Raw genomic sequence first — 22,337 nt, forward strand, 5'->3', positions numbered from 1 at the left:
TTAGTTGAGCTAACTATAACTCGCGCCCCCGCAATGCACTGCTGATGACGTCACATATTACATCAGTCATGACATGGTCAGTGACATCACTGATGACATCACTGATGACATCACTGATGACATCTCAAATGACATCACTGATGACATCATCCAGTGACTGCGTGTTTCTCTAAAGTTTAACTCCTTGAGTGCTCATGACGGCTCCCGGCCATCATGAATCACAGTAGGCGTATGCTCATGACGGCCGGGAGCCGTCCGAATGTGGCCGCTCTGCCCACGCGGTATTAATTCCCCACCTGTGCGAGAGAATTAATCAGTGGGCGGAGTTCGGATGGCTCCCGGCTGTCATGAGCACACGCCCACCGTGATTTATGATGGCTGAGGGCCGTCCTGAGTATGGGAGCGCCATGCCCAATCCTGCCCCCTCTCACACCGCGGCGGAATTTGCCCCGCGGCGAAGGGGTTAAATATTATATATATATATATATATATATACCAAAGTGTATTGAAGAACGAGTAGGTGTATAAGTGTCTGAATAGATAATTTAGTAGGTGCATGACTGACTGTATAAGTGAGTGATTAAACGTGTCTTACTGAATGCTTGGGTTAGCGAGTAAACTGTGTAAATGTCTGTATCAGTCTGTCAGTTGGTGTGTAAGCGGCTGCATGGGTTGGTGAGTAGCTACATGAGTGTCTATATGGGTTATTGATTGGTTGTCTGAGTATCTGTATGGGTGCCTGAGTGTCAGTGTGGGTGGGTGGGGGGTGTGTGAGGGGGTGATTCACTGGGTGTATGGGTTCAAGAGTGCATCTGTGAAGGGCTCTGTGGGTGAGTGTGTGTATGGGTGTTTTGGTGAGGGAATGGATGTCTCAGTGGTACATGTGTGAGTAACTCCATATGTGAAAGGCAGTATATGTAAGTGTTGGAGTATATCAATGACTATATGTGAGAGTGAGTGATTGTGAGAGTGGCTGTATGGATGAGTGTATGCTTGTAGCAGTGATTATATGAGAGAGTAAGTATGTGTTAGTATCTGTATGAATGCAAGTGAGGTGGTGTGTGCATAACTGTATTGGTGAGTAAATGGGAGTGTGATTGATTCTTTGCATGACTTACTAGGTGTGTGAGTAACTCTATGGATGAGTGGCGGTGTGTAAGTGTCTGTATAGGTATATGAGTGCAAATGATAGTGCGGTATTGATGAGTGACTGCATGTATGAGTGACTGTATGGATGAATGAGTAGATGTTTGTGTAGACCTAGGTAGTGCATTGCGGGGGCACGAGTTATAGTTAGCTCAACTAACTAAAATGGCTGAATTTCTCTGGTTTTGTACAAGTGAAATGTCCAATTAACTATAACGTCCCTGAAACCTGTGGTTTTTTCAGTGAATTTCTAAGGTTTTTTTAAATGCTAATTTCTAACTATAACGTCCCTGAAACGCATGGTTTTTTCAGAGAATTTCAAAGGTTTTTTAAATGTTAATTTCTAACAATAACGTCCCTGGAACCTGTGGTTTTTTTCAGTGAATTTCTAAGGTTTTCAAAATGCTAATTTCTAACTATAACGTCCCTGAAACCTATGGTTTTTTCAGTGAATTTCAAAGGTTTTTTAAATGCTAATTTCTAACTATACCTACATAGGTAGGACTTGTGCAGAAAGAGGAAGAAATGCAAAGAAAGAAGCAAGAAAAATGCAGAAAGAACCAACAGAGGTGCAGAAAGAGGCCTTGTTGCAAAGTCATCTTGTGCCCCCAACTTTTTCCTGACTGGAATTGGTGGTAACTGACTCTGACTAATCAGACCCAGAGCTATGCTGAAAGACACTTAGAATACAGTGAAAACACCTACATACACTATGGTACACTATGGGATGGGGTACCCTTTTGATTGCCATGACTTGCCCTGTAAGGCTCTAGTACATAATTGGGCAGGGGGATTAAAACTATATCTAAGTCAGTGGTGCCGAAAGAGGAAAGACAAGTACAGAAAAAAACAACAGAGGTGCCGAAAGAGGCAAGAGAGGTGCAGAAAGATGCAAGTGAAGTGCAGAAAGAGGCAACAGAGGTGCAGAAAGATGCAAGAGAGGTGCAGAAAGAAGCAAGAGAAGTGCAGAAAGAGAATTGCTAAAAGAAGCAACAGAGGTGTAGAAAGAAGCAGGAAAAGTGCAGAAAGAGGCAAGTGAGATGCAAAAACAGGCGTAGGAAAGGTACAGAAAGAGGGAAGGCGAGTGCAGAAAGAGACAACAGGGGTGAAAAAAGAGGCAAGAGGGGTACAGAAAGAGGTAGGAGAGTTGCACAAAGAGGCAAGAGAACTGCAGAAAAGGGCAAGAGAGGTGCAGAAAGAGAAAAGGGGGTACATAAAGAGGCAAGAGGGGTGCAGAAACAAGCAATCGAGGTACAGAAAGAGGCAAGAGAGGTACAGAAAGACGCATAAGAGGTGCAGAAACAAGTAAGAGAAGTACAGAAAGAGGCAAGAGAATTGCTGAAAGAAGCGATAGAGGTGAAGAAAGAAGCAAGAGAAGTGCAGAAAGAGGCAAGTGAGGTGCAGAAAAAAGCAAGAGCAGTGCAGAAAGAATCAACAGAGGTACAAAAAAGGCAAGAGGGGTTCAGAAAAAGGTAGGAGAGGTGCACAAAGAGGCAAGAGAGGTACAGAGAGAGGCAGGAGGGGTGCAGAAAGATGGAAGAGAAGTGCAGAAAAAAGCAACAGAGGTGTGGAAAGAAGCAAGTGAGGTGCAGAAAATGCCAAGAGAACGGCAGAAAGAGGAAAGAGGGATGCAAAAAAGGGAAGAAGGGTGCAGAAAGAAGCAAGAGAGGTGCTGAATGAGGCAATGGAAGTATAGAAAGAAGCAAGAGAGGTGCAGAAAGAGGGAAGACAAGTGCAGAAAGAGACAACAGGGGTGCAGAAAGAGACAACAGAGGTGCAGAAAGAGGCAATAGAAGTGCAGAAAGAAGCAACAGAGGTGCAGAAAGATGCAAGATGGGTGCAGAAAGAGGAGCGAGAAGTGCAGAAAGAATCAAAAGAGGTGCACAAAGAGGCAAGAGGAGTGCAGAAAGAGGCAATAGAAGTGCAGAAAGAAGCACCAGAGGTGCAGAAAGATGCAAGATGGGTGCAGAAAATGCAAGATGGGTGAAGAAAGGGGCAAGACAAGTGCAGAAAGAACCACGAGGTGTGCAGAATGAGGCAAGAGAGGTGCAGAAGTAGGCAAGAGATGTGCATAAAAAGGAAGAAGGGTGCAGAAAGAAGCAAGAGAAGTGCAAAAAGAGGCAAGTGAGGTGCAGAAGGAGGCAGGAGAAGTGAAGAAAGAGGCTAAAGTTGCCAAAACAGGCAAAAGGGGTGCAGAAAGAGGGAACAGGTGTGCAGACCGAGGCAAGAGAGGTGCGGAAAGAGGGGTACAGAAAGAGGCAAGAGAGATGCAGAAATTTGCAACAGAGGTGCATAACAAAGCAAGAGCAGTGCAGAAAGAACCAACGGATGTGCAGAAAGAGGCAAGAAAAGTGCCGAAAAAAGCAAAAGCGGTGCAAAAAGAGGCAAGAGAACTGCAGAAAAGGCAGGAGAGGTGCACAAAGAGGCAAAAGGGGTACAGAAAGGGGCAAGAGGGGTGTAGAAAGAAGCAAGAGAAGTGCAGAAAGAAGAAAGAGAGGCACCGCAAGAGACGTGCACAAACAGGCAAGAAAGGTACAGAAAGAGGGAACAGGAGTGCAGACTGAGGCAAGAGTGGTGCGGAAAGAAAATGGGTACAGAAAGAGGCAAGAGAGATGCAGAAATTTGCAACAGATGTGCAAAACGAAGCAAGAGAAGTGCAGAAAGAAACAAAAGTGGTGGAGAAATAGAGAAGAGGGGTGCAGAAAGAGGTATGGAGATGCAGACATTTGCAAAAGAGGTGCAGAAAGAAGCAAGAGCAGTGCAGAAAGATCCAACAGTGGTGCAAAAAGAGGCAAGAGGGGTACAGAAATAGGTAGAAGAGGTGCACAAAGAGACAAGACAGGTACAGAATGAGGCAGGAGGGGTGCAGAAAGAAGGAAGACAAGTGCAGAAAGAAGCAACAGAGGTACAGAAAGAGGCAAGAGGGGTGCAGAAAAGGCAGGTAAGGTACAGAAAGAGGGATCAGGGGTGCAAAATGAGGCAAGAGGGATACAGAAATTTGCAAAAGAGGCGCAGAAAAGCGCTAGAGCAGTGCAGAAAGAACCAACAGAGGTAGAGAAAGAGGCAAGAGGGGTACAGAAAGAGTAAAGTGAAAAGCAGAAAGAAGCAAAAGAGGTGCACAAAGATGCATAAGAGGTGCAGAAACAAGCAAGAGAAGTGCAGAAAGAGGCAAGAGAATTGCTGAAAGTAGCAACAGAGGTGCAGATTGAGGCAAGAGAATTGCTGAAAGTAGCAACAGAGGTGCAGATTGAGGCAAGAGAACCGCAGTAAAAGGCAAGAGAGATGCAAAAAGAGGAAGGAGAGGTACAGAAAGAGGCAAGCGGGGTACAGAAAGAGGAAAGAGGGGTGCAGGAGGAAGCAAGAGAAGTGGAGAGAGAAACAACAGAGGTGCTAAAAGAGGCTAGAAAGTTGCAGAGAGGCAAGAGAAGTGCAGAAAGAAGCAACAGGGGTGCAGAAAGAGGCAACAGAGGTGTAGAAACAAGCAGGAAAGGTACAGAAAGAAGGAACAGGGGTGCAGAAAGAGGCAAGAGGGATACATAAATTTGCAAAAGAGGTACAGAAAGAAGCAAGAGCAGTGCAGAAAGAACCAACAGAGGTGCAGAAAGAGGCAAGAGGGGTACAGAAAGAGGCAAGAGGGGTGCAGAAAGAAGGAAGAGAAGTGCAGAAAGGAGCAACAGTGGTGCATAAAGATGCAAGATGGGTGCAGAAAGAGGAGAGAGAAGTGCAGAAAGAATCAAAAGAGGTGCACAAAGAGGCAAGAGGGGTACATATAGTTGCAAAAGAGGTGCACAAAGAGGCAAGATGGGTGCTGAAAGACGCAATAAAAGTGCAGAAAGAAGCAACAGAGGTGCAGAAAGATGCAAGATGGGTGCAGAAAGAGGCAAGACAAGTGCAGAAAGAACCATGAGGTGTGCAGAACGAGGCAAGAGAGGTGCAGAAGTAGGCAAGAGAAGTGAAGAAAGAGGCCTTAGTTGCAAAAACAGGCAAAAGGGGTACAGAAAGAGGGAACAAGTGTGCAGACCGAGGCAAGAGAGGTGTGGAAAGAGGGGTACAGAAAGAGGCAAGAGAGATGCAGAAATTTGCAACAGAGGTGCAAAATGAAGCAAGAGCAGTGCAGAAAGAACCAACGGATGTGCATAAAGAGGCAAGAGGGGTACACAAAGAGGCAAGAAAAGTGCAGAAACAAGCAAAAGAGGTGCAAAAAGAGGCAAGAGAACTGCAGAAAATGCAGGAGAGGTGCACAAAGAGGCAAAAGGGATACAGAAAGAGGCAAGAGGGGTATAGAAAGAAGCAAGAGAAGTGCAGAAAGAAGAAAGAGAGGCACCGAAAGAGGCAAGAGACATGCACAAACAGGCAAGAAAGGTAGAGAAAGAGAGAACAGGAGTGCAGAAAGAGGTAAGAGGGATACAGGAAGAAGCGAGAGCAGTACAGAAAGAAGCAAGAGAAGTGCAGAAAGAAACAAAAGTGGTGGAGAAATAGAGAAGAGGGGTGCAGAAAGAGGTATGGAGATGCAGACATTTGCAAAAGAGGTGCAGAAAGAAGCAAGAGCAGTGCAGAAAGAACCAACAGAGGTGCAAAAAGAGGCAAGAGGGGTACAGAAATAGGTGTGAGAGTTGCACAAAGAGACAAGACGGGTGCTGAAAGACGCACAAAGGGTTCAGAAAGAGTCAAGAGAAGTGCAGAAAAGCAACATAGGTACAGAAAGAGGCAAGAGGGGTGCAGACAAAGGCAGGAAAGGTACAGAAAGAGGGATCAGGGGTGCAAAATGAGGCAAGAGGGGTGCAGAAACAAGCAAGTGAGGTGCAGAAACAGGCAGGAAAGGTGCAGAAAGAGGAAGGAGAGGTGCACAAAGAGGCAAGAGGGATACATACATTTGCAAAAGAGGTGCAGAAAGAAGCAAGAGCAGTGCAGAAAGAACCAACAGAGGTGCAGAAACAAGCAGGAAAGGTACAGAAAGAAGGAACAGGGGTGCAGAAAGAGGCAAGAGGGATACATATATTTGCAAAAGAGGTGCACAAAGAGGCAAGAGGGGTGCTGAAAGACGCAATAAAAGTGCAGAAAGAAGCAACAGAGGTGCAGAAAAATGCAAGATGGGTGCAGAAAGAGGCAAGACAAGTGCAGAAAGAACCATGAGGTATGCAGAATGAGGCAAGAGAGGTGCAGAAGTAGGCAATAGATGTGCATAAAAAGGAGAAAGGGTGCAGAAAGAAGCAAGAGAAGTGCAGAAAGAGGCAAGTGAGGTGCAGAAGGAGGCAAGAGAAGTGAAGAAAGAGGCCTTAGTTGCAAAAACAGGCAAAAGGGGTACAGAAAGAGGGAACAAGTGTGCAGACCGAGGCAAGAGAGGTGTGGAAAGAGGGGTACAGAAAGAGGCAAGAGAGATGCAGAAATTTGCAACCGAGGTGCAAAATGAAGCAAGAGCAGTGCAGAAAGAACCAACGGATGTGCAGAAAGAGGCAAGAGGGGTACACAAAGAGGCAAGAAAGTGCAGAAACAAGCAAAAGAGGTGCAAAAAGAGGCAAGAGAACTGCAGAAAAGGCAGGAGAGGTGCACAAAGAGGCAAAAGGGATACAGAAAGAGGCAAGAGGGGTATAGAAAGAAGCAAGAGAAGTGCAGAAAGAAACAAAAGAGGTGGAGAAATAGAGAAGAGGGGTGCAGAAAGAGGTATGGAGATGCAGACATTTGCAAAAGAGGTGCAGAAAGAAGCAAGAGCAGTGCAGAAAGAACCAACAGAGGTGCAAAAAGAGGCAAGAGGGGTACAGAAATAGGTAGAAGAGGTGCACAAAGAGACAAGACGGGTACAGAATGAGGCAGGAGGGGTGCAGAAAGACGGAAGAGAAGTGCAGAAAGAAGCAACAGAGGTGCTGAAAGAGGCACAAAGGGTTCAGAAAGAGTCAAGAGAAGTGCAGAAAAGCAACAGAGGTACAGAAAGAGGCAAGAGGGGTGCAGAAAAAGGCAGGAAAGGTACAGAAAGAGGGATCAGGGGTGCAAAATGAGGCAAGAGGGGTACAGAAACAAGCAAGTGAGGTGCAGAAACAGGCAGGAAAGGTGCAGAAAGAACCAACAGAGGTGGAGAAAGAGGCAAGAGGGGTAAGGAAAGAGTAAAGTGAAGTGCAGAAAGAAGCAAAAGAGGTGCACAAAGAGGCAAGAGAACTGCAGAAAAGGGCAAGAGAGGTGCAGAAAGAGAAAAGGGGGTACAGAAAGAGGCAAGAGGGGTGCAAAAACAAGCAATCGAGGTACAGAAAGAGGCAAGAGAGGTACAGAAAGACGCATAAGAGGTGCAGAAACAAGTAAGAGAAGTACAGAAAGAGGCAAGAGAATTGCTGAAAGTAGCAACAGAGGTGCAGATTGAGGCAAGAGAACTGCAGTAAAAGGTAAGAGAGGTGCAAAAAGAGGAAGGAGAGGTACAGAAAGAAGAAAGTGGGGTACAGAAAGAGGAAAGAGTGTAGAGAGAAACAACATAGGTGCTAAAAGAGGCTAGAAAGGTGCAGAGAGGCAAGAGAAGTGCAGAAATAAGCAACAGAGGTGCAGAAAGAGGCAACAGAGGTGCAGAAACAAGCAGGAAAGGTGCAGAAAGAAGGAACAGGGGTGTAGAAAGAGGCAAGAGGGATACATACATTTGCAAAAGAGGTGCAGAAAGAAGCAAGAGCAGTGCAGAAAGAACCAGCAGAGGTGCAGAAACAGGCAAGAGGGGTACAGAAAGAGGCAAGAGGGGTGCAGAAAGAAGGAAAAGAAGTGGAGAAAGAAGCAACATAGGTGCTGAAAGAGACAAGAAGAGTGCAGAAAGAGGCAAGAGGAGTGCAGAAAGAAGCAACAGAGTTGCAGAAATGGTCAATAGAGGTGCAGAAAGAGGCAAGAGAGGTGCAGAAAGTGGCAAATGGGTTGCAGAAAGAGACAAGAGAGTTATGGAAAGAGGCAAGATAAGTATAGAAATAGGCAAGAGAAGTGCAGAAAGAGGCACTTAAGGTGCAGAAAGACGCAAGCAAGTTGCAGAAGTAAGCAAGAGAATTGCTGAAAAAAAGCAAGAGGGGTACAGAAAGAGGCAAGAGAAGTACAGAAAGAAGCAAAAGAGGCACAGAAAGAGGCAAGAGAACTGCAGAAAAAGGCAAGAAAGGTGCAGAAAGAGGAAGGAGAGGTGCACAAAGAGGCAAGAGGGATACATACATTTGCAAAAGAGGTGCAGAAAGAAGCAAGAGCAGTGCAGAAAGAACCAGCAGAGGTGCAGAAACAACCAGGACAGGTACAGAAAGAAGGAACAGGGGTGCAGAAAGAGGCAAGAGGGATACATAAATTTGCAAAAGAGGTGCAGAAAGAAGCAAGAGCAGTGCAGAAAGAACCAACAGAGGTGCAGAAAGAGGCAAGAGGGGTACAGAAAGAGGCAAGAGGGGTGCAGAAATGGGGAAGAGAAATGAAGAAAGAAGCAACAGTGATGCAGAAAGAGGAAAGCGAGGTGCAGAAACAGGCAGGAAATGTGCAGAAAGAGGGAACAGGGGTGCAGAAAGAACCATCATAGGTGCAGAAAGAGGCAAGAGGGGTGCAGAAGGAGGTAGGAGAGGTGCACAAAGAGGCAAGAGGGATACCGAAAGAAGCAAGACTGGTGCAGAAAGAAGGAAGAGAAGTGCAGAAAGAAGCAACAGAATTGCTGAAAGAGACAAGAAGGGTGCAGAAAGAGGGAAGAAGGGTGCAGAAAGAGGTAAGAGGGATACAGAAAGAAGCAAGTGAGGTGCAGAAAGAGTCAACGGAGGTGCAGAAAAAGTCAAGAGAGGTGCCGAAAGTAGAAGAGACTTGCAGAAAGAGGCAAAAGAAGTGCAGAAAAAGAAATAAATGTGCAGAAAGAAGCAACAAATGCTGAAAGAGGCAAGAGAGGTGCATAAGGAAGCAACAGTGGCCTATACATCATTAGTACCAGTTTAACACCCACATTTATCAATAAGTTCCAGGTTTGCAAAGGGCCTTTCACCATGCAGATTAGGGAGCAGATGATGGATTATATGGATAATGCGGAATATGTATAATTGTGTGAAAGTCGGTGCAGCCAAACAGTCGCATAATTCCAGTGGCCCTGCTCATACCTCTGTCTAGGTGCCCAAGTGCTCCTCAGGGATTCCTTCTTTTTTTGTCTCACTGAGTTCATAGTTGAGCTTCTATGGAAACGAGGAAGAGTAAACCTGAGTTTACCACTCCACAATAAAGACAACCATACCACATAATTACTCTCCATAACACATAATCCCACTCTACATAATTCCTACACACTAAATACCACACACGTTCTATCCACATAATTCACTGCACAACTTACTACATAATTCCACTACACACAACGAACATCCACACCACTCCAAAAAACATTGTAAACATCTTTTACATTTACAACGCCAATAGCTCTAACTCTTGCAAATCCAAAACCTATTGCATTGCAAACACTTCTTTAACTAGTAGACACGTTTGCAGAGGGGTGGAGCAAGGGTGCTGGGCCTCCGACCAGCGCTCAGGAATTCCGTTGCGTTGGACTTACAGGAGGTACAAGGATGGCTTCTCGGCCCCCAAAGTCCCTCAGGAGTAAAGTCGACTTCATCCCCCATCCTGTAGTCTGCTAGGAGACGCATTTTCAGAGTGGTGGAGAAAGAGGGGCGTGGCCTCCAAAGAGATCTTAGCAATCCCACTGCGTGGGACTTACTGGAGGTAACAAGAGAGGAGTTGGCCCCTAGGACAACCTTGGGGCCAACTACCCCTCCTATTACCTCCAGTAAGTCCCCGACAGCAGGATTGCTAAGTTCTCATAGCAGGCCATGCCCCCTTTGCCCACCACTTTGCAAATGTGCTCCCTGGTGCGCTCTTGGATGGGAATTGAAGTCCCCTTTGCTTCTGGGGGTCCTTAGGGGCCAACTACCCTACCTCTAGTAAGCCCCACACAGTGGGATTGCTGAGAGGTGGACACAGGGCACGCCCCCTTTCCCCACCACTCTGCAAACCCGCCTCCTGGCGCATTCTAAGTTGGGGTATTAAACCCCCTTCATTCCTGATGGTCCCTAGGGGCCAACTAGCCCACCAGGTACCTCCAGTAAGTGCCACACACCTGGATTGCTGAGAGTGGTCTGCGGCCATGCCCCCTTTTTACACCACTTTGCAAACGCAGCTCCTGGTGCACTGCTGCTCGGGGGATGAAGTACACTTGTGTCCTGAGGTCCTCAGGACTCAAGAGGACCTAATCGCCCACCAGCAGTGCACCAAGAGCCGTTTGCGCAGAGTGGTGTAAAAAGGGGCATGGCCTCAGACCACCTCTCTGCAATCCATCTGTGTGGCACTTACAGGAGGTACCTGGTGGGCTAGTTGGCCCCCAGGGACCCTCAGTATTCAAGGGGACTTAATTCCCCAACTTAGAACGTGCCAGGGGGCACGTTTGCAGAGTAATGCAGGGAGGGACCTCCGGCGAGTTGCCGGTTTCCTTTTTCAATTTTTTTTATTTTCTGGAAGGGGGCGGCGCGTAGCTAGTTTTGGCCCCGGGGACCCCCTCCCCCCAGGACCTGGCAGCCTTGTTGTTGTTTAAAACATTTTTGGGGAGGGGGCCGCGTGGCCCCCCTCCAGAGACCAATAATGGCCCCGGGGACCCCATCCCCATGAGGCTGCCTCCCGTTTAAAAAAATATATATTTTAATAAAAAAGGGAGGGGGGCCGAGTGGCCCCCCTCCCGGGCCACTTCTGGCCCTGAGGAACCCATCCCCCGGGGCCAGCCCTCAGCATTGGGGACCGTGGGGGGAGCCCCAATGCCCCCACAGTCCCAGCTGGCTCCCCACCTCCTGCGGGAGCCGGCATTGCTTTTGGGCAAGGGGAGCTGCTAAGATGCAGCTCCCCTTGCCCAAAAGCAATTTTGCTTTGCTTCTTGGAAGCGAGAGCACGTTTCCTGCTCTTGCTTCCAAGAAGCAAAGCAGAAGTTTGCTATGACAGGGCAGGAGCTGTGCTCTCGCCCTGCCATAGCAAACAGCAATGTCCAGGGGAGGGCACCCCGGGACATTGCGGGAGTCGGCCCTGAGGGGTTGCGGTCCCCAGGGCCATCAATGGCTCCAGGAGGGGGGCCCACGGCCCCTCTCCTTTCCTCAAAATAGCCTCGGGAGGTGGTGGTCCCCAGGGGTCTGCAACATACCCCTGCACTTGAATGAAGTGTGCCTCAGAGAGGTGGTGGTCCCTGGGGCAGTGTAGGGAGGGGCAGGAGCCCCCCACACAAATTTTAATTATTGAAGCCCCGGGGTGGTGGCAGTCCCTGGGGCTTTGTGGGGCTTGTGAGGCCCCCCCACCCTTAAAGAAAATGTGTGCCCCAGGGAGGTGGTGGTCCCCGGGGCTTGGGGGCCTGGGAGGCCCCCCTCACATCTTATTAAACAAGCCCCGGAGAGGTGGCCGTCCCCGGGGCTGTGGGGGGCTGCGTGCCCCCACATATAATTAGCATAGCCCCGTGGAGGTGGCAGTCCCCAGAGCTGTGGGGGCCCCTGCGGGTCCCCACTAATTAACTGGACATTGCCCCCGAGATCTGACCCACCCGGGGGCCTACAGATAAAGCGCGGAAGCCCGTGCTTCATTTAAAAAAAGATTATTCTCAGCAGGCTTCGCGCACCTAGCGCGAATTCTGCTGATTTTTTTTTTTGTAATCTTTTTTGGGGCCTGGGGGTCCTTGTGGGACACCCTGAGCAGGCCTAGAGGGTCAGGGTGTTTCTACACTGCCCCCTTTTCTTGTTTTTTTTATCCTTTTTTCCCCCTTTTTCCTGTGACTCACAGAGTCACAAGATGGCTGCCAACACTTCCTGGTTTGGAGTGTTGACAGCAAATCAGAGTGAAACTTGTGCAAGGGAGGGTTTGCGACTTCTCCTTGGTGCTCAGATATCGATATTTTTATTTTTTGAATTTCTCAGCAACTACTGAACGGATTTATACCATTAAAAAAAAAATGCACGCTTTATGAACCAAGACCTACCTTTCTGCCAAATTTGGTGTAATTCTGTTCAGCAGTTCGAGCAGTAGCCTGTTTCAAAATTCCTATGGAAGTTAACATAGAGAAAACATGTTTTGGGACCCCCCTTTTTTCTCTGCCCCTGCTTGACGAATCGCCCCCAAACTTTCCAGACAGGAGCTGACCTGAGTGAACCATTAGTTTTGTGAAGATTCATCAAACGGTGCCAAAGATATTGCCAAATCAAAAAATGCTTTTCCAATGGATAATAAGTCCTAACTATAGCTACCTACTGGCGACTGCCAGTAGGTAATATATATATATCAAGGAATATACTGAAATGGCACTTGGCTCCCATGATGTGTCATAATAAAAACAATAACTTTTATCATAATTATCAACTTGGGCAAAGTCCAGGAAAATTTTCAGACATATGTATTTAATTATGATCTTTAAGTTCAGGGTTGTATTTTCTAAATGAAGTATGTAAAATGATAGACATTAAGTTATATTGCTATTCTTTCAGATTGAATTCTCACCTGCATGATATGTGTATACTATTGATTTTCCCTGGTGATGTGATAAATATATATATCCTGAATCATGTTTTGGTAAGTTGGAATAAATTTATGGCAAATCTGGAGATGGAAGTAACTTGAAGTGGTTTTAAAATAATTTAAAGAAGCTACTAAATAACATAGTATTAAAATGTGGATGCTGATTTGTTTGAAATAAGTTAAGAGCTGACTTTCAATATTGACAACTAATTCAAGAGTGCACTCAAAAATGATTAACAAGGATGTAGACTGACACAACCATCTAAGTAAAGGAACTACTGAGTGACATAATACATCCAAATGACTTATGGAACCCATCACACAATTGAGTAGTAGATTGCATCTACCATGTGGCTACAGTGGGTCTTCAAACATTGGTGGAAGATTATCTGTACATGCGAGTGATGACCTATATAAAGCATAAGGGCTTGCAAAACAAATACTCAAAGTGAGAAAAGAAGGTAAGGCCCATCCTCAAAAGCAATGAATGACTATATCTTCCATGTGAATAACAGTATTTTCCCATTTTATTACTAATGCAGCCATGATGAGTTGAGCGAAGGTTGCTCTCTCTCTCTTGGAATTTTCTTTTTGTTTCCCGTAGAATAGTAAGAGGGCAACTTGGAAAAAAAGGCGGATGTCTCCTCCATCCTTCTGTTCATTCCTTCTTTTATTTAGAGATTAGTGTAAGGTGTGGTTGCAGATGATGGAGTGGCTGCCAGCTCTGCTGTTTGAAAGTCCTTTACAGTATATTGAACTCTGGCAAAGTAGAATCACTGGTGTCACCGAATTTAAGACAACCTCTCCGGTGCAGTTTCCTCCAAAGTTTCCTCCTTCCAGGACCACTTGTAAATCATGGTAGTGCGGGGGAGAAACAACAATGAAGTGTTCCCACTCATTCAGAGAAAACTGCTAGCATGCAGGGGACATTAGGCATTTAGAAAGACCCCTCCTTTGTTATGTGGTCACATTAGGCCCGAGTAGGTACACCACCATTTTTTCTTAAAAGTTGACATTTGACATATATTTGCTTGAGTGCCTGTGCAGGATAATATTCTCTGAAATGGCTTTGCTGACAGTTACTCTTCTTCATAGGCATATTATTGAGTGCCTTGAACGTCCTGTACAAGGGCTAAGTTCACTGTGTAAAATGCAGTTGTTTGTTATTGTCCATTCTGCGACTGAGCTATCATGAAAGAATCAACAACAGCGGCCTGATTGGGGCTTTGGCATAATTACATGAATGAAGTTCATTATATAAACAACATCACTCCTTTGTTAGACAGAGGAGCACTTTCCTGATACTGTTGAGGTTGCACCATGCCGGAAGTCCAGCCCAGCTGATTCCTGTTTACCTCTTGCGAGGGATGATGTCCTGTTCTTCACCAAGACGGGCTCCCTGATGACACTTACCCACAGGTAACGGGGGAGTTAGATCACCCTCCAGGGATTCTGGCAGATACTTCCATCCTAGGCACATTAGGATAGGTAGCACTAGGTAGGGGAACAAAATATAATGGAGCTCACATGCGAGCATACAATCTATGTAACAGCACAATGGTTGAATTGTTAATTTTCTTTACCATCCTTGTGAAGCTGATTACTTTAGTTTGTTTCCTTCTATTAATAATTGCAGTGCACGTATTTTACACAAGAATCATATTGCTTCAATACATATTGAAACACCATGTTGTGTATTTCTTTGGGTATGCATGAGTTACCAAATGAAAGGGTTCTAGATCTGTTTCCACGATTTCCTTGGGGAGTCAGGGTTGTCATGTTCTGAGGTTCCACATTGCACTTGTTAGCTTACCAGGTTAGGGGGAGAGATGGTGCACTGTGAGCAGGCAGGACCTAGGCCAACATCTCCTGATGGTGTGCGCGGACTCGATCTCACACAGTTTGATGTTTATGTTGTCTAACAAACGCACAGTTTTACTGAGAAAGTAGGAACCGTACAACACCCTTTTGTGGGTATATTTTGAGGAATCACATGCATGACTCCAAGTCTATCATGCTGTCATACATGCTGACTTGCTGTCAGATCATTTTTTTTTCAAACTGGCTTCCATCATGTATGTGGGAGACGTTTTGGAGGAAAAATGTGAGCAACTATGGTGAACATATTTATATTTGGCAGTAAGGTAATGCCTCCACCAAAATTAGTTCAGTGACTGGGCAGCAAAGATCTATGAGACCCTTATTAGGTCATTTAGAGGTTGGTGGATGTCGGGCATCTTCCAATAAATTGCATGGCCATCCTGGGCAGAGAAAAACTAAGTGGCCTTGATGCTCTTCGATAAAACTACCTGTACGTCGGGGTAATTGCTTTTTGTACTTCAGAAAGAAACTTTTATTGTCTGTTTGTGTGATACAAAAAATAATGCTGAGTGGCCAAAAGGAGGCTCTGCCTTAAGTGCATATGCAGATAATAGATCCCTACCGAATGACAGAAACATTTGCTACAGAAGGCAAGTCTCCATTGGAGAGTGGAGACCAATCAGGCGGGATGCCCTTCATAGTTTAAGTGGTCCTGTTAGTCTTCTGAAACAGATTACATACTGCAATGTACAATGACTTCAAAAATGATTCTGCTTTTTAGCTCCAAAGTATCTAAACTGGGTGGTAAAAGTGCTGCAACCTCAGAGAAGTTGTAATTTATCACAGAGAGTTGCACCCAACCCTAAATGAGGCACAACTTGTGATTGACAACACTAGTGCTTAATTTGAGCTTGTGGTTTCCAGTGCTCAGCACCAGAACTTAATTGGTTTCCGGTGCTTGGCACAGCACTTAATTGCCAATACCTCACTTAGGACAGTCTGCCACATTGTGGCGCTGCTCATCTAATTTAGAAATGAGCAGAACAAAGGTTGTTCATGAATACAACATACACTTAAAATTGCTAATACCTTCCTCCCCACCCATTCCTTTCGCTTTGGGAACCTGGAATAATCTGCACTGTTGTCGCACTTGCAGGTGAGAGAGGTGGTTAGGAGTTGTTTTGGCAGCGATGACAGGGGCGATGGGTGGTGCAAGCTGCAGTGGCATCCCGGTCAGGGCCATGGCACTTCTTTTACAAATTAAGCACTGGACAACTCCAAACGCTTAATTCACGAATGGAACCCAAATAATAAAGATCAGGACAGTGAAAATGACAAAATAGATCCATGTTCAGCCAGCATATATTTTTCCAGGATAAATGAGGCCGGCTCTCGGAAAAACGTTTACAAAGCATTCAGGGACAGCTCTATTTATTATCGTGACGTACGAAGATCCGAGGAGCCTGCTTCTTGGAAAGGTTCCAGCCCTCCTTGAGTTTTGGGAAACAGCAGAGAGAAATATGAACTCCAAGCTATACAAGCATCAGAAGGAGTGACCCGGACTGGCCTAAGTGCTTTTATTCATAATAACATCTGGTAAACTGGGCAAATGGAAACTATTGCTGTCCGTCTGGGGAGGAGGTGCTCACTGTAGATGCTTCCCTCTAATGTCGAGCAGAATCTTGTAACTCACAAGCAAATGCCCATTTATTTCCCACACGTTCCACCTGAAAACCCCAGGTACAATTTCTGCTAAATCGTGGGAAAGTGCACCAATTACCTCACTTTTCACCCCAAAGAGGTCCGAAAAAAAAACCATGAAATCGAAAATATTTTGAACCAAAAAGAAAATAAGATTAAAAAGGGTAAATTATTATTTTTTGTGCAAATTTCCAACATGCATTATGAAAACGTATGTGCTTTATCTGTGAATGTCAAGCACTTAAGCATTATTAATTTGAGTTGCTTAAGTTAAATCTGCTTGGGAAGGACAGTTTTGTCATTTCTCCAATTAAGTGTAGTTACACTAAGGTGAGAGTGTAATTTATGGGTTGCATGAGTTACATCTTCTATCATAATCGGACTCAACAGGCGCTATTCACAAAGGTAAATTACACCCTTGAGTAATTTACTTGTGTAAGTTTACTTGTAAAATTTGAGTAACTTCAGTACTTTAGTACTTTTGGCTCCTCACCATTTCCGAGTCTAAAGTTACTCAAAAGTGAGTAAGGTTACTCAAAAGTGTAGACTTACATGTCTCCACTCCCTCAGTTTAGATGGTGGAGTTAGTTAGAATAATCATGATTTATAAATGTATATCTTATGAATAGTGTATGCCAGCAGCATACACTCGTATTTTATGTGTGACAGGACCTCCGCACGTGAGGCAGTGATGTTTGCTTGGTTCTGACTAATAGACTTCCACACTCAGGAAGGAACATCTGCATTTGGGGCGGAGACCTCTGCACGGTACTGAATAGGAGACCACCACGGAAGACAATTGGAAAAATACATACACCTAAAAGAAATCAGACACACTTGACTCACATTCCCTTGCAACACATAAGTATTGCCCACACCATGGGACCTGCTTTTTTCCTCTTCATGGTCTGGATCTTGCAGCCCACCCCTTCAGGTAGAATCATGCAGACCACCCTCGTTTCAAGAGGAAGATAAATTTCACTGAGGAGGAGGTACAGCCCTTGTAGTAAATTCTACGGTAAAATACTACAAACAACTACATCGACTGCCTCCTTTAACCCACAGTGGAACCCAGAAAGCAGCCTTATGGCATGAGGTCACAGACTCTGTGAATGCATGTGGGTGAGGAGACCCACACCTTGGGAGTATAAAACAAAAAAGTTGCAAGACTAGAAGAGGTGGGTGAAGGAGAAGTTATTTAGGATTCAGCTGGATGAAGGTATTCCTGGAGCGTCAATGGCTTCCTGTCTCCAACTTACCTCCTCCTGAGAAGGCTGTTCTCTTCACAATGTACCCTTACCTTCTATATGGACTGCCTCTTCCAGCCAGCACTAATGAGGTGTTAAGTTGTCATTCACTCGTACCTGTATTCTATACCCCTCCGAAAAACCCTGAAGTATAAGCCCTATAAATTCATACATGTGGTGCTAATGTTAATTTTATTTCTCTTTCATACAGCATCTTTTTCAAATAGATTGGTTGCTTCAGCTGGGACAGAAGTCATTACAACTGCAGCAGGACAACACTCAGGGCAGTCTTTCAACGCAACCCACCTATCCACTCAGGTATGTCTCTATGTGTCGGGTTCCTCAGCTCCTCAGGATCGGAACGATGCTCGTTATGGTCCACCTCTCGATAGCTCCAAGTCTGATGGCTATTATAGCGCAGATCATTGAAGTGATCGAGCGAGGGAAGGAAAGGGTGGGGACAGCAGGGAAGGAGACCTGAAATGAGACAAGAACAGCACGTTATAGACACTCTGCCTCCTCCCACCACTCTACCCTCCTAGGCTGTATGTGTCAGGTGTTTCGCTACTAACACTTATCTACCTGTAAAGAAAAATAACAAGGTACAATCTCATCACTTGCGACCTTTGGCCGTTCACCCCCAACTCGAGGGTCCTTAGGACAAGGCTGGTTTGGATCAAGAAACTATATGTTCCACTATGAGAAAGATGACAAATATTAGACACACGCCAATACTACACTCAGGTTATTCTCACTAGGCAGGCATTCAGCTTCTTATCCACACATACCTAAAAATGGCATTGATCATTGCATCGCAGAGGAAGTATGAGTTCGCCGTGACTCAACCACAATCCCCTGCTAGGGAAACAGAATTAGAACAGTTTATTCGTGAATCAAGTTCTTCGCGTGATACAAGTAATAAAGGAACCAAAACAAAATCCACCAATCACACACACGTGTGAGGACTGAGTGTAGAACAAACGTTCCGTGTTAAGCTCCACACGGTCTCACCGCAATCATAATAAGGACTTCAATGCCCTAGAAATGGAAATCTCTCAGCCACCGGTATTCCTACCACTCGCATGAGCCTACAAACGTGTGGCTCTCCAACGAGGAGGAACACCAGGTGTGGAATATCCACGTAGAGCCCAGGAGGCACTGTTCACCTCCAAAAGCACTTAGGCAGTCTTTTGCGGGTATCTTTAGTCAAGACAAGCAGTAGTGGAAGTAGAATACAGAGTGGTGCACTGCACCCTTACCACAACAGCCACACGTGTCACCAAACAGGAGAACTGGTTTTGAACACTCCGTCGAGCGTTCACCCCCCGCTAACGCTACTGCCTAGCGAGGATCAAAATCAGGATGGGATTCTCAGCGCTGCTCCGTCTCCTGAAATCCTTTAGTAGAACGGAACGAACTTTCGCCAACTAAATGAGGACCGCAACCAAGACGCGCTGCTCCCTCAAAGCTCCCAGGATAATCGGCAAAGACGCCAGCGCGGAAGTGCTCTATTAAGCCTTCCGCGTCTGCGCGCGCATGCCGGATGTGCAAAGGCTCATGGGACTTGTAGTCTCCAGAGCGAAGTACGCGGTAGCGCGGAATGTACCTATGTTCTTCGGCATGGCAGTGCGTGTTCTTGACACTATGCTACCAATCTCACTAACACACTATATCACCGGTTTTGTTAAACCCTATCATTATATTTCACTATGTCTTTTTAAATGTCTTTTGATTGTAGTCAAATATAACCATGTAATTTATACTATTACACTATTATGTACTCACAGTTTTATTTTAACCTTTATAAGGCCCTGATTTTTTGTTCCATCCACCATTACCACTACCACAACATCGACTTCTGCTCCTAGCAGTGCACCAAAACCTGGACTGGCACAAGCGGCGGCTCCTCCGCTAAGGCGCAGGAGCGTCACCCCACTGCATTTTGAGCAGTGGATAATAGAAAAAAAATGATAATAACACTATGTTATTATCATTTTATTTTTCCGGTTTATGGTTCATGTGGGGCTTGGCTGTGTGACAGCCAGCAAGGAGAGGAGTGGTGGGCATTTAAGTGGGCATGACTGCTTGGCCGGCTGAGGAACAATCACAGGCTCCCACTGCCTGTCTGCGCACCAAACCATGGTGCTCAGACCAATCACAACGCTGCATTGCAGTGTTGTGATTGGCTGGGGGAGCCTGTTTTTACTTCCTGCTTAAAAAAGGAACAGAAGAGGACGGCACAAGGCAGCGGTCCGGTAGGAAGGTAAGTAATTGTTTTTAGTGTCTTTTTCTATCCCACCCCATCCATTCTACGTGGTAGCAGCTGCCATTGGCTGGCACGACACAGCAGATAAATGGTACACACTGGCAAGGTAAATGTTGGCTCCTTTGCTGAAGGATCTAACCTCTTTATTTTTTACTGACAGGGTAGGTCTATGATTTTTTATGCACATTCCTGTTGGCACATGCTTAACCCCTTCGGTGCTCATGACGGAATGGTTCCGTCATGAGCACCAGTGCTCCTGTGCTTATGACGGAATCATTCTGTCATGAGAACAGGGGCACTATATCCCTTTGCTGCACACAGCAGAGGGATTTCCCATTTTTTTAATGGCCTCGGGAGGTTCGGGAAGAGAGGTTGGGGAAGTGCTTCCCCAACCTCCTGAGCCCAATTTGCATTTTCATTGCAATTGCGATCGCTTTCATGGCAGGCTTAGTTTCAATTTCATTGTTTTAGTGCTCGTGGGGCTATCTAAGCCCCCCAAGCACCGAAAAAGATGGGAGAGGTATCACTGAAAAGGGGGGAATCTCCCCTTTCCAATGGTACCCTTCCCTAGTGGATCCCTGCTTGAGGATCACCCCAGGAGGGCGATCCCCAAGCAGGGATCCACCCACTAGCACCAGGGAGAGGGGAGCGGTCCCTTGGGCAAGGGCCTTTGCTCCCCCCATATTTGTTTGGTCATAAACGTCTTTATGCCCCCCCTGGGGGCAGATGGGGGCAATAGCCCCCAATCAGCCCCCCGGGTGGTTAGAAATCCCACTAGATACCAGGGATTATTTTTTCTTTATTGACGTTGGGGTGGGGGCTGTCCAAAAAGGGCATGGCAATGCTCCCCCAGAGAAATGTCAGTCTTTCTGCCCCCCAGGGGACAGAAAGCCCACTAGAAACCAAGGATTTTTTTGTTATTGTTGTTGGGGAGGGGGCTGCCCAAAATGGGCATGACAATGCCCCCACCCCAGTGAAATTCCAGTCTTTCTGCCCACCCGGGGAGGCAGCTGGGGCAGTAGCCCCCAATCTGCCCCCCCGGGGGGGCAGAAAGCCAATTAGAAATCAGGGATTCTGTTTTAATGATGTAGGGGTGGGGGCTGCCCAAGATGAGCAGGCCGATGCCCCCACCCCTGAAAAACATGCAACAGTCTTTCTGCTCCCCCCAGGGGAAGATGGGGGCAATAGCCCCTGATCTCCCCTTGGGGGGGCAGAAAGCCCACTAGGCATTTTTTTTTATAATGTAGAGGTGGGGGCTGGCCAGAATGGAAATATTGCCCCCACCCCAAAAACAATACTATAGTCTTTCTGCCCCTCCCCGGAGGCATATTGGTGCAATAGCCCCTTATCTGCCCACTGGGGGGGCCAGAAAGCCCTCTAGGCCTCAGGATTTTTTTTTTTTATTCAGGGTTGAGGTCAGCCCAGAATGAGCATGCCACTGCCCACACCTCCGCAAAAAAATGCCACAGTCTTTCTGCACCTCCCGAGGGGCGGGTGAGGGCACTGGCCCCTGATCTGCCCCTGGGGGGGCAGAAAGCCCACTAGGAGCCAGCGATTATGCTGGCTTTTTTATGCGTGGGGGTGGGGGCTGCCCAGAATGGGCATACCAATGCCCCCACCTCCAAAAAACATAGCCACAGTCTTTCAGACCCCCTTGGGGGCATATCCGGGCAACCCGCCGCCCCCCCCCCCCCGATTCACCCCCAGGGCGGCAGAAAGCCCACTAGGCACAGACTTGTTTTTAGCAATGTGCCTACCTGTGGATTTTGGGCCCTAACGCAGCCGCCACATAGGGAAACCTAGCAAACCTGTACATTTTTTTAAACTAGACACCAAGAGGAATCCAGGATGGGGTGATTTGTGCACCTCGCACCAGGTTCTGTTATCCCTTGCAAACCTCAAACTTAATTAAAAAAAGACATTTTCCTCACATTTCTGTGATGGAAAGTTCTAGGATGCGTGGATCCACAAAATTCCCCCCACTCCGCATTTCCCAAAGTCTTCCGAGAAAAATGGTACCTCACTCGTGTGGGCAGGCCTAGTGCCCGCGACAGGAAATGGCCTAAATTGCAACACCACATTTTCACAGTGAAAACGGACACTTTTTTTGTAAAATGTCTAGCTGTAGATTTTGAACACTAGCTGTGCCTGCACCTAGGGAAACCTAGCAAATCTATAATTTTTTTAAAAGTAGACACCCAGGGAACCCAGGATGGGGTGACTTGACTGGCTCTCACCAGGTACTGTTACCCGGAATCCCTTACAAACCTCAAAATATTTTCAAAAAACCCCACATTTTCCTCACATTTCTGGGGTGGCAAGTTCTGGAATCTGCGTGGATCCACAAAATCCCACCCACCCCGCATTCCCCAAAGTCTTCCGAGAAAAATGGTACCTCACTTGTGTGTGTAGGCCTAGTGCCCGCGACTGGAAACGACCCAAAACGCAACGTGGACACACCACATTTTACAGTGAAAACTGACACTACTTTGCAAAGTGCCTAGCTGTAGATTTTGAACCCTAGCTCTATCAGCACCTAGGGCAACCTAGTAAATCTATACATTGTTGAAAACTAGACACCCAGGGAAATCCAGGATGGGGTGACTTGTCTGGCTCTCACCAGGTTATGTTACCCAGAATCCCTTGAAAACCTAAACATT

The sequence above is a fragment of the Triturus cristatus genome, chromosome 12 (assembly GCF_964204655.1).
Source record: "Triturus cristatus chromosome 12, aTriCri1.1, whole genome shotgun sequence".
Taxonomy (NCBI): Eukaryota; Metazoa; Chordata; class Amphibia; order Caudata; family Salamandridae; genus Triturus; species Triturus cristatus.